The 18,396-nt window shown below is 36.8% G+C and overlaps 1 long non-coding RNA gene across 1 annotated transcript in view; it reads right to left on the bottom strand.

The window, feature by feature from the left end:
• LOC124897617 overlaps nucleotides 1-18,396 on the bottom strand; it is a 36,989-nt gene that overhangs the window by 1,579 nt on the left and 17,014 nt on the right. The window lies entirely within an intron of this gene.

Genomic DNA, 18,396 nt, shown 5'->3' on the forward strand with positions numbered 1-18,396 from the left:
CTGCTGACTATATATTGTGATAATTTTTTTTATAAAAAAGAAAGTTAAAAATGTTTTGTTTTTTTTTTTAAAAAAAGTAACCCAATATTGAGGGAAATGTGCATCTGCTGAGATGCTGTTATGTTCTCCAATATTTGAATTTGAACTTTAAATAAATACGGGATATGCTACTTATGAGAAAGCTGCTATGGCAGTTTTTAAAATTAAAAATATTTTAAAAAGCATTAAGTAATATGTCATAACTAACCTAACTAATTCCTTGTATAGTGTAAAGGGTAGAATTATAACCAACTAATATACCAAATTCGATACAAAAAATTAAAATTTGTAAATTAACTGATAATTTGAATTTGATATTTTAAAAACAACAAATGACTATAAAATTAAGTAACTGAAAGTTTGAATCAAAATTTTTAAACCAACTAATTTAACAATTATTTCCTAACTAATTAACTAAACTGACATGTGTCAATATGTAATGCTTCCACGTGGCTTAATGGAGAGGCTTTGTCCTCTCCTTTTAATAATATATAGATATAGATGATTAAGATGGTTTCTTTTTATGACAACATCCATATTAATTCGTGTATATGGTGGAATGGTTGGAAATTTTGCTACTGATCGATGATAAATCTGCGTGAAATGAATATGCAGCTTACCCCACATGATTTATTGACCAAATGAATTTGTTGCAAAGTGTTAGTGTCTCTGCTATATCTCATGGGTTCAACGTTTGTTGTGCACAAGTGATTCAGGAAGATTATTTTGTTTTACTGTCCATATAATGTCTCGTGCTCGAGTAAGTAGGTGTTTAGTCTACTTTGAGACAAGCATAAAAGAAAATATACTCATCTTAGATTTATTTGATGACCATCAGGTTACCCGGGGACTCTTCCCTGTGGATAAGAGGTCAACAGTAAGAGAGAGCCCAACTTATTTCTTGTCATTCTAGTCTTGATATATTCTTTCCAATCTGTATTTACACTTTGAAGGCTCTGAAGAACTCTAAATTTGAGTGTAATATTATTTTTAGTATTTTTTGAGACGTTCTGTCAAAAGGCTGCACCATGTAAAGTCCATACGAGCAGATTTATTGCAACAGAATCACGCTAAAATCAAGTGCTAAAACGAAAAAGAGAAAGCCATCTTTACAGGAATCCAACAATTAAGCAAAATTTTGCAAAAAACAAGTGATTTGGACAACAGAATCCAACAACGTTCTTAGCATGCAAGAAGTTGAATAATGATTTTCTTTAGCATTCTTACAACATCTTTCATGTTAGTCATTCCTGCTGGAGATTCGGCACAACAATCTAATGCTACTTTCATGATTGATGCTACAACATCTAGCTCATTCTGTAAGCGATTATTCATTGGTGTTATCAAGTTGGCATCTAGAACGTCCATTACTGTCTCTGGGAGTGAATGACTCACCCATTGCTTCAAGCTAAGATCTCCCTGAAAATCATTAGGCTTTCTCCTGGTAAACGTTTCAAGCAACATGATCCCGTAACTATAGACGTCACACTTTGTTGAAACTAACCCATCTAGTCCATACTCTACATTCAAACAATTAATTTAAAGATACAATATACATTCTAGGTGGGGAAAAAAGAAAGGAATAATAAGCAAAATTAAGAAGCATACCCGGTGCAATATAACCCAAAATCGCTTAGGTGGGCAACCATGTCCTCATCCAGAGAGACATTACCAGGCTTCAAATCACAGTGGATCACAGGGGACAAGCACCCATGGTGAAGATATTCCAATGCACATGCCACATCTATCATTATGCTTAGCCTCTGCCTAATGTCTAGGAAGTAGTTGTGCGAATACAAATACTTTTCAATACTTCCATTAGGCATATACTCGAGAACTAAAGCCTTAAAATCAAGGTTGGAACAACTAGTATTGGCTTTTACTAGATTCCTATGGCGAAGGCTGCGCAGAACTTCACATTCCATATCAAAGCGCTTGAATGCCGCATCTAGTTGCAGATTGAACACTTTGACTGCAATGGCAGTTCCACTTCTGAGAACACCTTTGTAAACAGAGCCAAAACTTCCTGAACCAATCCGATTACTCTCGCGAAGCACATCAGTTACTTGAAGCAGTTCATAGTATGAATTTCTTTCTCTTGTTATGGCAGCCAATGAATCAGGTTGTTGAAGAGCTCTTTTACCTTTTCTATACCTTTTCCATAAAAACACAAAGATGCTAGGAACAAATACTAGTGCAATTCCCAGCAAAAGAAAAAGAACAAGAACTTTTTTGCTATTAGATCTATGCTTTGATGAAGTGGGGCATGGAGGGACACTAAACCTTGAAGAACCACACAATGCTTCATTGTTGATGAAAAATTGACTCGGGAGATTCTTGCAAGGACTACTTGAGGGTATTTCACCATACAACTTGTTGACAGAAACATTGAAATATTTCAGGTTTTTAAGTTTCTTCAAAGACATAGGAATGATTCCAGATATATTGTTATGAGAAAGGTCTAGGAATTCCAAACCTAACATGTTGCTCATTGAGTCAGGTATAGATCCTTGCAATTTGTTATGTTTCAAAGAAAGGTGCACCAGAGTTTGCAATCCTACAATTTTTCTAGGAATTTCATTTGAGAATTGATTCATTGTCAGATCTATCAGTGTCACAACCTTTAGATTTCCAATTTCTGGAGGTAAAAAACCTACCATCTTGTTTGATGATAAGTCAAGAACTACTAGATCTTGAAGGTTCCCTAAGCTTGGTGGTATATTGGAACTCAATTTATTGGAACCAAGATGTATCTCCCTAAGGGAAGTAATATTCCCTAAACAATTAGGAAGAGATCCTGAAAGTTGATTTTTACCCAAGTAAATATCACCCAAATGCTGCAATTTACATATATGATCTCCAATAAATCCTGTTAATTTGTTATTAGTTAAGTCGAAGTGCTGAAGCTTTCTCAAGTTGCCAATTGTTGAGGGAATCGATCCAACCAAGTTGTTTCCAGAAATTCTAAGGTCTAATAAGCTGCTTAAGTTCCCAACTTCATCTGGAATTCTCCCTTGGATTTTACAATTGAGGGCGAAAAATGTTCTAAGAGATGTGGAAAGGTTCCCTGTATTGACACATCCCGTGTCAAGTTAGTTAGTAATTAGAAGTGTAATCACAATATATATTTCAGGACTTTTATTTATTTAGGACTGATCTAGTTTAGTTAGTTTAGGACTCATCTTTGTTTATCTGTAACTCTATTTAATATGATTTCTGCTTCATTAATAAACATCTTCTTTCCAGCACTGCTCTGTACTTATATGGTATCAGAGAGTTATACGCTCTAATAGAACGATCCAATTTTTTTCTTCATCCCCTTCCTTGCGCAGATCAGCCAAAAAAAAAAAATGGCCAACCTTAGATTTGTTAATGCTGACAATGCAACAGGTGCTAACATTATAATCCAATTCAACCCAGCATCTCAATTACCCATCAAACTCAGCGGTGACCACAACTTTGCCACCTAGAAAGCTCAATTTTCCATGCTTATGTATGGCTACAATCTCTTTGGCCATCTCGACGGGACCACTCCAGCCCCTAGTCCGACCCTCACTGTTGGAAGAAACATATCTCCCAATCCTGCGTTTTCAACTTGGTTTCATCAGGATCAACTTATTAAGAATGCCCTTATGGCCTCTGTTGAACCCATAATTGCCTGTACTGTTGCTGCAGCCAACTCGTCCAAATCTGCGTGGGACGCTTTGCACACAACTTATGCAAACAGATCACAAACTCGGGTCTTCAGTCTACGTGATCAACTTGCTCGTACCACGAAGGACTCTCATTCCATCACCGAATATCTTCATACTATTCGGTCCCTTTCGGATGAGTTAGCTACTACTGGTTCTCCTGTATCCAATCCTGAACTCATCGTCAAAATACTCAGTGGCCTAGGTCCTGAGTTTCGTGAAATCTCTGCTGCCATTCGTGCCCGTATACGACTGTCTCTTATGAGGAATTGTTTGAAAAGCTACTTGATCATGAACTCTTTCTTCGCCATGAGGATGCTAAGAAATTATTCGGTCCCATAACTGCTGCAGTCGCAACTCCTACCAAATTCAATGCCAACAATCGCAACAATCGCACGCCGAACAACACTTCACAACAATGGCACCAGAATTCACATCCAAACACTCCACAGTGGCAGTGTAACCCAAATCCAAGATCTATCACTCGATGTCAACTTTGCAATAGGATTGGCCACACCGCCAACGTATGCCGCTCAAAATCACATAATCACTTTGAGGCAAAAGCCAACTATGCGGCCCGATTTACTGCTGCCACCAGTCCCTGCATAGTCGATTCGGGAGCCACCCACCACATTACTACGGAGACACACAACTTACAACCGTACCCCGGTAACGAGAATGTCTCCATGGGTGATGGTAACAAAATTCCTATTTCTCACACTGGTTCTATTCAATTAAATGCATCAAATAATGTTTTAAAGATACGACACTTTGTGTGCCCCATCCATTAAGCGTAAACTCTGTTTCCAAATTTTGTCAAGACAATCTAAAGTCCATTGAATTTTTTCCTTTTAACTTTGTTGTGAAGGATCTGGAAATGCAGAAACCGCTGGTGCACGGTCGCACCAACAATGGACTTTATGAGTGGCCTGCCTCACATCCCCAAGCTCACCTGACCTCCACATCCATTCCGTTGACCACTTGGCATCAACGTTTGGGTCATCCTCATTCTAGAGTTATTAGGTTTATTTTAAATAAATTCAAGATCCCGTTTCATGAGCGTGACAAACATTTTTATTGTAATTCTTTCTTATCTAATAAAGTGCACAGGCATCCTTTTACCCAATTATCTTTGCGTAGCTCTAAACCGCTTTAAATTATTTTTAGTGATTTATGGGGGCCGTCACCGGTTTTATCTATTGACAAAAAATTGTACTATTGTATTTTTGTTGATCATTAGACGAAATACACTTGGTTGTACACATTAAAGACTAAAAGCGAAGTCAAAGAGATCTTTCAAAAATTCCATCCTATGATGGAAAAACATTTTGACACCAAAATTATGTCACTTTATACTGATGGTGGAGGAGAGTATAAAGGTCTTGAACCTTATCTCTCAATTCATGGCATTGAACACCTCTCAACGCCACCCTATATGCCTCAACATGTTGCCCTTGCAGAATGATGACATCGTCATATTGTTGAAACTGCAAGAACTCTCTTACACGAGGCATCCCTTCCACCTCAATTTTGGTCTTTTGCGTGTCATAATACTGTCTACCTCATCAACCGTCTGCGCACCTCTCAATTGGATAATCAATCCCCATTCCAATGATTATTGGGTAAATCACCGGATTATAGCTCGCTGTGGATTTTTGGTTGTTTATGCTATCCTTGGCTCAAACCATACTCCAAAAATAAACTTGAACCTAAATCCACCGCGTGTGTCTATCTTGGATTTTCCTTATCCCATCACTGTCACCAGTGTTTTGATCCAATAGATTAAAAGGTATATTTATCCCGAGATGTGCAATTTATTGAGAATGTTTATCCTTTTCAAACTGTATTCTCCAATGTTGCAACTGGGAAAATATCACAACTTTAGAGTCTTCACATCCTACACCCAACTTTCCCCCACTTCCAGATTTACCTCCTCCCTTAGAAATACATGCTCACAAAATTGCGAACTCCCCATCCATATCTGTTTTCTCTCAGGAAAAATCCTAGATCAACTTACACTCACAATCCTACTCGGACAGTGCATCAGTGGTTGATGTAGATTCAACTCCTGCAACTTCTCCAGGTAAATCTCTATCTCTCACACCTTCTTCAATTGCTACTGTACCAGACTCTTCTTTCCAAACTACTGACCTGCGTCTCCCACCACCACATCCCACTACAAGTTCACCAACACCTATCCCCATAAACACATATAATAGCCTACCACCTCTCCTTTTTTATCAATGCAAGAAAACTACACCACCTACTCAAGTGACTCCTCAGCCAACTTGCCCTTTCCCCGAGTCAGAATATGCTCCCTCATCACCTCACTGTTCGTCTCCCCCTACCTGTGTTGTCACTCGCTCCAAAAATAATATCACCAAACCCAAACAAATTTTTGATTACTTGGCTAAATTGAACCCCACCACCACGCCCACCACTGTTAAATAACCACAAAAACATCCCGAGTAGTGTGAAGCGATGAAACAGGAACTTGATGCTTTAATTAAAAACCAGACTTGGGAACTTGTTCCTCCTGACCTAACCAAAAACATTGTTTCTTGCAAGTGGCTTTTCAGGATAAAAAGGAAAGCAGATGGGTTCATTGATAGATATAAAGCACGACTGGTTGCGAAAGGCTTCAGTCAAAGGCCAGGCATTGACTTTCATGTGACTTTCAGCCCAGTCATCAAGCCTACCACAGTCCAAATAATCCTTTCTGTGGAACTTCGCCATAATTGGAATCTCCGCCAGCTTGATGTCAACAATGCATTTCTCCAAGGAAATCTGGAAGAGGAGGTGTACATGGCATAACCTCCGGGCTACACTAGTGATGACAAACCCACTTAGATATGTCGGTTATGCAAGACAATATATGGATTGAAACAAGCCCCTCGGGCATGGTACAATGCCCTCACGGGTTATCTTTCATCCATAGGATTTATTAATCGGATGCCTCGCTACTCATAAGGCAGGGTCTAGGTGACACAATGTTTGTCCTTGTCTATGTGGATGACATCGTTGTTACAGGGAGCAACACTTTCCATGTCGATCAGGTTATTGCTTCCCTTGCTTCTCAATTTTCTGTTAAAGATTTGGGTAATCTTCACTGCTTTCTTGGTGTTGAAGTGATACGCAGCTCTGACGGTTTAATCCTCACCCAAGCAAACTATGTGAATGAGATCCTGAATGATGAATTAATGACCGACTGCAAAAGTTTCCACGCACCAATGAGTGCATCTGAGCTAATCACACTATCTAATGGTACTTACTTGACTGATGCAACACACTATCATCGGGTCTTAGGCGGGCTTATGCAAGCACCATCATATCTCCATTGGAAAGCAGTGAAACGTGTTCTTCGTTACCTGTGTGGCACCATCCAACTAGGCCTACGCGTAACCCCTATTGGGGACTTCAACCTGCACGTGTACTCTGATGCAGATTGGGGTGGGGACATTGCTGACAGAGTTTCCACATCCGGGTATATTCTGTTCCTTGGTCACAATCCGATTAGCTGGTCCTTAAAGAAGCAAAATACTGTCTCTCGCTCCTCCACTAAGTCTAAATATAGGGCAGTGGCCTTTCTGAAACCCTGTGGGTTACCAATCTTCTCACTGAGCTATGCGTTCCAATACATCAGATGCCTACCATTTATTGTGACAATCTTGGAGCCACATTTTTGAGTAAAAATCCAGTCCTCCGTAGCAAAGTGAAGCATGCTGCAGTGGATTTTCACTTTGTTCGCCACTATGTCGACATAAAAAAGGTTCGAGTTGTTCACGTCCATGCTGCCGATCAAATCACTGACACTCTCACCAAGGCACTTCCTAAACTGGCTTTTGAGAAGAATTTATTCAAGTTAGGCTTAGTAACTCACCACCTAACTTGAGGGGGCGTATTGACACATCCCGTGTCAAGTTAGTTAGTAATTAGAAGTGTAATCACAATATATGTTTCAGCAGTTTTATTTATTTAGGACTGATCTTGTTTAGTTAGTTTAGGACTCATCTTAGTTTATCTGTAACTGTATTTAATACACTTTCTGCTTTATTAATAAACATGTTCTTTCCAACACTGCTCTGTGCTTATACCCTGTGGAGGCAGGAAGCATGCTGTTTAGAGGGTTGAAAGATAGAGATAGAACTGTTAAATTTCTACAATTTGTTAAGGATGTCAGCAAGCTTAACGGTGAGTCACTTGTTAAATTGTTTCCCTCCAAGTTTAGATACTGTAGATGAGTCAAATATACAAGAGAATAGGGAATCGATCCAGTGAGTTTGCTGATGGGAAAGGTCAAGAATAGTATGTTTTGGACAATTGGATATTGAATGAGGAATAGTCCCAACAAAATTGGTTAAGTTACCCAGAAAGAGTCTTTCAATGTTGGGTACGATAGAACCTAAGTTTGGTGGGAGGCTTCCTGATAGATTATTGGATGAAAGATTATTCTCATCCCTGATATGTTAATGATCTCCGTATCAAGTGAACCACTAAGACTATTATCCGCAAGATCAAGTTCCTCCAACTCAATGAGATTGCTTATCTCTTTGGTTATTTCCCCTGTCAACACATGAAAAAATGAATACAAGTCAGATGAACTATTTAGCTCAATGCTTCTCTATGTTATTCATTCTTTAGTTTGACTTGATGAAGAAGACTGTTGAAAATTGTGTAATGACTATATACTTCTTTTCCCTATTGTTATTGATCAAAAGTCTTAAGAAGGACGTACACATTATATATTTTTTTCTTGTATTAAATTTGTTAATTTAATTTTCTACGAATTTCTGGTTGTGCAGGTTTGTATTTTCATATGGACTCAAATATATAAACTGATACTTTATTAGAAGTTAGCTAACTACACCAGGAGTTCAAATTACCTGGTTATTTCATAAAACAGATTAATTTTAAACATTAACAAACACTCCTTATATGGTGTTTAGAAGATTTATTTATAATTGTTACATTTTATTACTCAATACATGCATAAATTCATAGAATTTTAATAGTTCTAATGGATCTATAAAAATTAACATGAGACACCATTAGAATATATATGTACCTATAAGCTTATTTCCACTAATCTGTAGATGTTGCATCTTGGTTAAGTTGCGAATCTCCCGTGGTAAGAATCCACTAAGATTGTTCTGCCACAGTGACAAAATTTGCACCGATGAGATATTGAATATCGAGATCGGGACAGAGCCAGTAATCTGATTATCCTCCATGCCTAACTCTGCCAAATTAACAAGATTTCCAATTTCTTGTGGAATTATCCCTGCAATTAATGTGTAATAAAATGAAATTCTGAAGTAATAAGATACAATAGTGCTAGTATTCATAAGAGGAAATGTACCAGAGAAATGGTTGGTTCCGAGTTCTAATATCTGGAAGTTACTCAATCTTCCAATTTCACTATGGATTGGTCCATCAAACTCATTATCCGATAAAGACAAAATTTGAAGTTGTGAACAATTCGATAAGCTTGTAGGCATATGACCTCGAAGCTTGTTTGTGGATAAATAAAGCCCTTTGATTATTGCGATACCATTGCATAAACCATTGGGAAGATGTCTGTCACACCCCTTTTTAACTCCAAAAGATTATTTTTATGTGTTTCGAAAGGGTTTTCATTATTAAAGTGACAAAAAATAAAAATTTTGTTTTGGAAAGGATTATTTACATTTAAATTCAGAGTCGCCACTCGGCATAAATCAGGTGTACCAAGTCACCCATGGATATCCTTTTTTCAAAACGGTTTTGACTCTATAAAACTGATCCGCGAACAGAGATTCCGGCTAAGGAGTTCTGTTGAACAAGGGGAAGGTGTTAGGCAACCCTCGATCCCGTGGTTCGACCACGATCGCTTGGTGGAGTATATCGGCTAATTTGAAGACTGTGAATGTATAAACTACACCAAACATAAATAAAATGATCAATCAAGCAAACAGATCCAAAATCAATGTCTAGTCCAATTATACAGTCCAAAATAGAAAAAAGAATGCGAAAATGTAAATCCTATTCTAACCTACACTAATTTATACTACGCTCCCATGCTACCCGATGCGACGAACCTTCATCACGGACGTCCTCCAAATACAAAATACTTTGGGGCATTCCCCAGTGAATAAATACAAGTGATCGCGAGGCATTCCCTGATTAAATGAATACATTTCCAAATGCAAGAACTAAAACCAAACTGTTCAACTCAAATTCTACATTCAAACATTCAACAAGAAAACTTATTCCTAAATTTTTGCCTACCCAAACCAACATTCGCCTATCCATTTCAACATATCATAATTTTATCACATTCCAACAATATTCATCCTCATTACGAATTAAACAAAACAACAATAAACCAAAGCTAATCTAAATTCAACTCTTTAATCAATTCCTCAATTCCATCCCCCAAATTCATTTTTAACCACATTATTAAACCAGTTCGACTATCAAATCACTTTTACAAATCCGAAACCAACAACACATGCCCCAACAAAGATTCAAACATATAAGCATACCAATCATTCATATCCACAACAACAATTAACATTTTACTCAAAATATTCAAAACCACACCACAAAATCACGATATTAACCAACTTCGATATAATAAAAAAGTAGAGTTGAGAGATGGACCTTTGAAGAATCGATTTTGTTGATAATAAAATCAAGAAATCTCGGACTATAGAATTCCTAATAGGACCTCAACAATGACGAACTCCAACTCCGTATTGAAAAATTTGAGACCCAAAAGTAAAGCTCCGTAAATCCAATCGAACTCCAAAACGACACTATTCACAACACTATTCACGGCATTGTTCACAACACTGTTTACAACACTTTTCACGGCACTCTCTAAATTTTTTTTTCTCTCGCGCGATTCTCTCTTCTCTCCCTCATTTTTTTTGTTCTTCTTGTGAGGAAGATGATTTGGTGATTTTTGTTATTGTGGAGAAGAAGATGATGAAAGAATGAGCCTCCCCCTTTTCCCCTTTTTGAATTTTTCTTTTATATTTTTTATTTATTTTTTTCTTTATTTATTATCCTATGTGGAAGCATATAATTGGTGGTTTGTGGGAATAAGTGTGTGAAAAAGTTAGTGTGGCATGTGGAAAGATGAGAGTGGCGTGTGGAAAATGAGTAGGGCGTATGCTTTTTGCATATATCCAATGAAAAATGGAAAGTGAGGTGTTGAGGTGGCATAGTGAGGTGGAAAAGATGCTATGTATTTAATTATTTTCAATTCTTTTTTTTGGAGAGAAATTATCAATTAAACAAAAGTATGGTAAGGTGAATAAAATAAAAATAAAAATAAAAATAAAAAATAAAATAAAATAAAAATGATTAAAATATTTTCTAGAAAGGACAAAATTACGTGTCTACATCATGCCTCCTTTGGATGTAAACACATGGTGTTTTCATACAAAGCAGTAGACAACGAGACAGAATTTTGTCCTGACCTTTATTCAAAAGCACGGAGCATGAGGAAGGAGGGAAATCAGCTCTTGACTTAGGACATCCTACCTACCCAAGTTATGAGGGAATCTAGTGACAGTTATCTCAAAGGATTGGAAGATGATGGACTATGCCAAGTTGGAGTGTCGAGTGAGGTCCCATCGAGTTTCCGGTCTACGGCTCTGTTATTACATCAAAAATAAAAATTACAAGTTAAAAACATAAATGAAATTATAAAATCCTATCTACGCAGATTCTGTTGGACTCTTGACTTGAGTTTCATCACCCTATTCTTCAGGCGGGCTCCTGATTTGAAATTTCTTCAACTTGTTTCTTGGTTTTCAATTTCATCACCCTGTTCTCCAGGCGGGCTCCTGACTTGCTATTTTCGATCTGTTAACTTTCATTTTCTTCACTTTGTTACTTGACTTTCAACTTCTTCAAATTGTTGCTTGATTTCCAATTTCTTCACCTTGTTGCTTGACTTTCCATTTATTCGCCCTTTGCTTCAGACGGGCTCCTGAAATCACATCAAAACTAGAAAGAAAATTATCCCAAACAAAATTATTGTAAAGAGAAAATCGTTTTCCAAAAAAGTAAAGCTCCAGCACAAGAATTAAATTTTGCCCCAGTTTAACATCAGAAGACTTTTGAGAAAGTCAGATCATACCTACTTGCATGTTGCAATAATGTGTCAAGACTCTGACCAAGAAATGCATCTCTTGAGAGTAAAATTGAATGACCAAGACTAGGAAGTGCATCTCCTAAGAATTAAAGTGAGGATTTCTGACTAGAAAGTGCGTCTTCTGGAGATAGAAGTTTAATTAAAAAGTGTTTCACCTGACAAATAAAAACTAACAAGGAAGTGTGTCTCATAAGGATTAAGTGCAATGACTCAAATAGAAAGTGCATTTTCTAGAAATCAAGGAGAGTGACTCGACTAAAATATATGCCTTATAGGAATCAAGGGGGATGACTCGACTAAAAGGTAAGTCTTCTAGGGGTCAAGGGGAATGACTCGACTAAAAGGTACGTCTTATTGGAATCAAAGGGAGATGACTCTACTAAAAGGTATGTCTTATAGGAATCAAGGGGGATAAATTGAATAAAAGGCACATCTTATAGGAATCAAAGGGATATGACTCGACTAAAAGGTATGTCTTATAGGAATCAAAGGAGAATGATTTGAATAAAAGGTATGTTTTATAGGAATCAAATGAGATGACACGACTAAAAGGTACGTCTTACTAAGAATCAAGGGAGATGACTCAACTAAAAGGTACGTCTTATACGAATAGGGAATGACTCAACTAAAATATACGTCTTATAGGAATCAAAGGAGATGACTCAACTAAAAGGTACGTCTTATAGGAATCAAAGGAAATGACTAGACTAAATGGTACATCTTATAGGAATCAAAGGAGATGACTCGTCTAGAAGGTACATCTTATAGGAATCAAAGGGAATGACTCTACTAAAAGGTACGTCTTCTAGGGGTCAAAGGGAATGACTCAACTAAAAGATACGTCTTATAGGAATCAAAGGGAATGACTTGACTAAAAGGTACGTCTTATAGAAATCAAAGAGATGACTTGACTAAAAGGTACGTCTTATAGGAATCAAAGGGAATAACTTGACTAAAAGGTACGTCTTATAGGAATCAAAGGGAATGAATCGACTAAAAAGTATGTCTTCTAGGAGTGAAGGTTCAATTTAACAAGTGTATCATCCAACAAATGAAAACTGAAATCCCCGGACAAGAAAGTGTGTCTCCGAGGGATACAAGATGATGAATTTTTATCATGATTTAATTATCAAACCTGTGCAGCAACATTGCTTCCTGCATTTATAAAAGTGAGAAATTATGGGCCTTGATGTTTAGGATTTGAAATCCTTGATTTGAAGGTAACATGTGTTCCTGTTTCATGCAAAGAAAGGTTGTGAGTTTAAAAACATGGTGGCTGCTTTTGTTGCTTTGGCTTTCGTGGTAAACGCTCTTGACGTCATCACATTTAATATTGCTTCCAACCATTAACCTGTGTTATTGACTTGATTCTTCATTGACAAAACTCAGATTATTAAGAGTGACTTTGAAACAAATATAGTATCTTTGGTTTGCCATGCTCCTCAGATAAACCCATTGAACTTTGGTATTTCCATGAGGTCCCCGACTAGTCTGTTGACAAAACTTTCTGTATGCCTTATTTTGGCTCACAATCATATATTTTTCATGTGTTGGCCTTTTATCTCGCTTTTTGCAATTGAAGAAACTGGTAGCCGGTTTTGAAATCTTTTCTCACTTGTTTTGACACGGTCTTGACTCAAGGACAAGAAACAAAAAAAGAATGACAATTTTTGTTTGGATAACTGACTCAAGAAAGATAAAATAAAAATAAAGAGAAGAAAGAAAATACAATGAATGTCCCCTTATGAAACAAAGAAATAAGAAATTCATCTAAAAATGACAGTAAACACTAATGATTATGCCATGCATTTTGGATTAAGCAGCTTGCTCTTTTCATCCAAACTTTGTACCCATTGTTGTTGAGTTAATGGCCTTGAAACTGAGTTGCTTCCTTAGGTCAATTGTATTTAAGACCCCATTCGGCTAGTAGTGCCTTGAAGGGTTTTCTCCAACAATCTTCTCTCATTATTTTTCCTCAGTTCACCATTGTCTTATGGTGTCTGTAAGGGTTTTCCACTAATGAGACTCTCTTATCTTCATTTCCCTTAACTCACAGTCATCTTATGGTGCCCGTGAGAGTTTTCACTGATAAGACTCTTATTTTATCTCTCTCAACTTACCATCGTTTTACGCTGCCTGTAAGGGTTTTCACCAATAATACTCTCTCATTTTTATTTCTATCTTGATTTCTTATATTAAGGAAGACAAGTAGTTTCCAACTGCATCATCATATCCCTTGCATGCTTAGCCTTAACATCCTTAAAAATTGATTTGAAGGTCTTTCTTTGGTTGTAACTTGGATTTTAGATAGGGTTAGAAAGAAAGGATGGCATAAGGCCCAATCGACACTTGAAGTAAGGTGAGGACTTACAACTTTTGGAATCGACTCAAACAATGAGGATTAACTCATGCCCCAATTTCTTTTGACTGGGTGACTCTAAATTGTTTATTTGGTTGGACCGAATCCGGAGTAGGGAAGCCTACATATCTCATCCCCGAAAGAGGAGAATCAGGTCACGCGTAGTTCTGACAACTTGTTCTTTTGCTTGATTCTGATTTCCTTCCTCTTTTTTTTCATTTATTGACTTTTTTTTCTTTGAAACTTTCTGACTCTATTTTTCTTGACACTCTTCTCTTTACTTTCTTTTGGTCATATTTTCTTCTTCTTTTTCTTCTCTTCTCTTTTTTTCTGAAGTTTTTCTGAGTCTACTGTTTTGCTCAACACTTTTTCTTTGAGCTTTGTTAACTTTATCTTAATTTCAAAGGATAGTATGAAAGAAACTAACACTAAGGCTTAAATGGGGTAAAAAAAGGATGACACAATATTTGGATAGTAGAATGAAATGCCTTCATCATATCTATCCTTGAAGATGCTAGTACATAGCATGCAATGTGAAAGAACACAATTAATATCACTTATGACATGTTTTACAATACTAACTTGCCCCGAGCATATGTGTCACCTCTTCTTTTACACTTGTCGAACATACAACTCCATCTTTGTTGTACATCCCTCACATTGAATAACTCATTCTTTCGTGGATTTGATTTTTGTTCTATTTCTCGGGAGCACATATCCGCTATTTGACCTAATTGAGCTTTGTTTTTCAATTGATGATCAAGTTATTCTTGTGATTCTCAAAATAATTTCTTTAATTTTAAAAGAAGACTTCAACATGGTCACCAAATTTGTCAACACTCTATCAATTTTTCTCAGATGCCTTTTCTAACCTTAGCCCTCTGATTCCATGTTTCATGGTTAAATTGGACTTTAAGATATGGCTGAAAATTCCGTAAGCATTTCATATCACTAGAGTCAACATAAAATGTACTGTATAAAGAAAACAAACAAATAACACATATTTAAAACACAAAGAAAAAGGGACAATTTATTTAGTTGAAATAAAAGATAGAAGGGTTTGAACATAAACGACAAAAGGACAAAAACAAGATAGATCCCGAACTACAACCCTGAAATAATTTGAAAAACAGAAAAGAAAACAAAACAAACTACCAGACCTCTTCCTATTAGGGAGAGGGGTGACTTCTCCATTGCTCAGCCTGACAACTTAGCCACTGATTTGCATATCAGCATGACTAGAGCTTCCCTCACTGTCAATGTTCTGCACCATAATTGATCCATTTTAAATCATCTTCTCAATTTCTCTTTTCAAAGAACGACAATCTTCAATACTGTGACCCTGAACGTCAGAATGATATATATATCGTACATTAGGAAAAAAACTTCTTGAATGTGGGTCAGGAGTATAACCAAGGAGAGAAGTGATCATGCCCTGCTATACCAATCTCTAGAATAAACTGGCATAGGATTCCCCAATAGGAGTGAAATTATCTTTTTTCTTCCTCCTCTTTGTAAACTCTGGCCTCGAATGAAACTTGAATTTAGAGGTTCCTTGGTAAATTTGTGGGGTTGAGGACGATGTTGAGGGACAGGTGCATGCCATTGTGGATAAGAAGATGGATGAGCATACAATTGTTCATTGTTCAAATGATATTGAGGAAATAGAATGGGATTTCTTGGATTTTGGGGAAAGAAACCTTGTTGCAAGTGGTTATGTGGATCTAATATGTAAGCTTGGGATTGAGGCTGACAGTATTGGTAGGTTGGACTTCTTAAAATCTACTTTGGCCCTGGCATGACAATAGGTGTGTTTTCCTTCTTCTTTCCTTCAGTTTTCCTTGGTTGATTGCAATGTCGTACCAAATGTTTCACAGAATCCTTCTGTCCATCAGGATCCCCAAATTTTGATGTCTCAAAGCGGGGAGGAAGGTTAACACTTAAAGACATGCCCCAGTTTTTATATGAAACATCTTCATAGCCCATAAGTCCAGGAGAATTTTTCATATCATTTTCTACACTCTTAACTTTCCCAACCACTTTCTCTAGCTCTTCTAGCATTCTAGGCTTCTTAGTAAGAAATTTTGGCGGTCCACTTAATTTAACGGTAGGCTCAAGAGTATAACAATGATCATCAAGAGTAGTAAACGTGGATTCACTAGTGGAATGGGAAGCACAATCATTGGATTGATAGCCAAAGTGGAAGCATTAGTAGAAGGTTGAGCAACAAAAGCACAAACGATATGTGGTGATGTGAATGTGGTAGACTTACACTGAGGAGCAAAAGAAAGAGTGGTGCAAGTATTGAGGTGCATTTGACGTAGAATAGCTTCTGAGGCATACTATGGTGTATTAACCATAGTAGGAAACCGACTTTGCGATTTTAGTGGAAGACTCAAGGTATTTGCAGGGTCAAAAGTGGGGAACTGAGGTGGAGGCAACCCACTGGCCCAAGCTCGGTACATTTCCATCATTTGTTGTCTCTGTCTCAAATTCTCTTCCTTTAAAATCTCAATTTCCTGACTCTTTGTTTTATCCATGATGCCACTCTCTATATCCTTGTTGGACACAACTAACCCTTCCTTGAATTTGGTGTGATATAGAGGACCATCTAGGAAGCCATAAACCAACCACCATAAACTAACTAAACAAGAGGAAAAAAATATGTTAGAGTTCAACATTTTTTCTCCAAAACCTTTTTTTGTTTTAGAAAAGATCACCAAACCCAAGAAGGGCGCCTACGTATCTCACCCCCGAAAAAGGAGAATCAGGTGTGCATAGTTCGTGAAGTTTTTGCCAAAATGGCCAACCAAACTCTTTTTCCTCTCTTTTTTCTTTTTTTCCTTTTTTTGAAACTTTAAGAAGAAAAAGAAAATAACCAATTATCAAAAGAATTGATGAAAAAAATCTTTTTTTTGCATTTCTTTAGGTTTAAACTCCCTATACAAAAATGAAACCTATGATTACCAAAGAAAAATCTTTTTGGATTTTCAATTTTGAATTTTATATGAAAATTAAACTTGAAGCTTTTAAAGGAAAATCTTTTTATAGTTTTCTTTTAAAAATGTATATGAAACACCTACTCTAATAATAACTGAAGAAAATCTTTTTGAATTTTTAAATAAGATCAACCAAAAATGAAACCTACGACTATTAAGGAAAATCTTTTTGTAGTGTTCTTTTCGAGGCATATGTGAAACACCTACTCTAAATCAAGAGTAAAAAAAAATTTAAAAAAAAATAAGATCCCCGAACCAAAAATAGGCTGCCTATGTATCTTACTCCCGAGAGAGAAGAATTAGGGGTGCGTAGTTCGTCCAGATAGGACAATTAAAGATTAAATAACTGACTGAACCCTGACTTGAGAGACGAGACTACAACGATAAAAATCTTTTTTTTGAGTTTTTCACTTTGACACTCCACATAAAAATGACACCAACAACTATGAAAGAAAAATCTTTTTGGTATTCTCATGAAATGTACAAAACTCCTACAATTTTTGCATTTTTCTTTTATAAAAAATCCTATGAATAAAAATCTTTTTTTGAAGTTTTCGAATTATGAATACTTGCTCAAGGAAACAAAAGAAAAGTCTTTTTGATGTTTTTGATTTTGACAAATGAGTGCAAAAGGTAAAAAGATTTTTTTGAATTTTTGGATTGTTAAAAACAAAATCCCTAAAGAACTCTAAATACTACGAAACTTTTTTTTTCTTCAACTCACTTTTTTTCATTGCCTACACACTTTATTTCTGACATATGTTTTCCCTAAATCAGTTCGTCAAAAGACCCCATTACCCTCAAAGATGCAACATTTAGCACGTAGGGATGCGGTAGAGGTGAGTCTCCTATAAAAGATCAAATGGGCCCCGCTAGGTCTCAATATGATGCACATAAGTATGACCTAAAGGCTGACCTACACTGGGGTTCACTAACAAGGCTATTCGGGGGAGCGTATGGTTGATAGTGGTTGCTTTAGCTGTCCACCTACTCCATACCAGCCAACGGCTCCCCCCTCCTAAAATAAGGGTGACTCAACTTTAGGTCGTGTACACAGCGTGTACTACCGAACTTGTTGTAGAAAGAATGACTCGGATTATGCACATGATGCCAGATATAAAATGGTAACACATAAAATAAAAACTGTAAATAAAGAGCATG

The sequence above is a fragment of the Capsicum annuum genome, chromosome 4 (genome assembly GCF_002878395.1).
Source record: "Capsicum annuum cultivar UCD-10X-F1 chromosome 4, UCD10Xv1.1, whole genome shotgun sequence".
Taxonomy (NCBI): Eukaryota; Viridiplantae; Streptophyta; class Magnoliopsida; order Solanales; family Solanaceae; genus Capsicum; species Capsicum annuum.